The sequence below is a fragment of the Pomacea canaliculata genome, linkage group LG10 (assembly GCF_003073045.1).
Source record: "Pomacea canaliculata isolate SZHN2017 linkage group LG10, ASM307304v1, whole genome shotgun sequence".
Classification (NCBI taxonomy): domain Eukaryota; kingdom Metazoa; phylum Mollusca; class Gastropoda; order Architaenioglossa; family Ampullariidae; genus Pomacea; species Pomacea canaliculata.
In genome coordinates, this window is record NC_037599.1 from 20,814,264 (window position 1) to 20,814,834 (window position 571).

The following is a 571-nucleotide window of genomic DNA, read 5'->3' on the forward strand; positions in this document are numbered from 1 at the left end:
GACAGCATGCTTAACAGGGTTACACCATCCGGTCAATAAGAATTGGTTGATTTCAGTCATCGCTTGAATTAAGTCCATGTATTCGTGTAGGAGATATGTTGGAATTGGGTTGAGAGAGCAAGATTTCTTTAGAGGTTCATCACCTGGGACTTGGTGACATGATACATGACCTTTCATCACCAAAAGATTTCATCAGTTCATGCAAACATTTTATATTGCTGCTGTGGTGGTGACTGTTACCGAGATGTAGCTAGCACTATAAAAGGAAGATACAAAGAGTCACAAACTACATTTTTAAATGTTCAGAACAAAGTGAACCAAAAAATATGGATATATTGCAGCTTGTGTCAATGTGATTAATGGAGGAGTGCTGACAAATAGGGGGGAAAATAAGCTTGTTTGTTGACCAACATAGAAATGCAAAATTAAATCTTTTTTTTTTTGCCCACTAGGATGCACTTTTGACTTCTGTAGTAGGATACAGCATACCCTCTGTGAGCAAGCACAGAATACACATGCATTATCCTTTTCTCCCCTCTTGCACTTGTTTTCTGTCCTTCACTAAAAATAC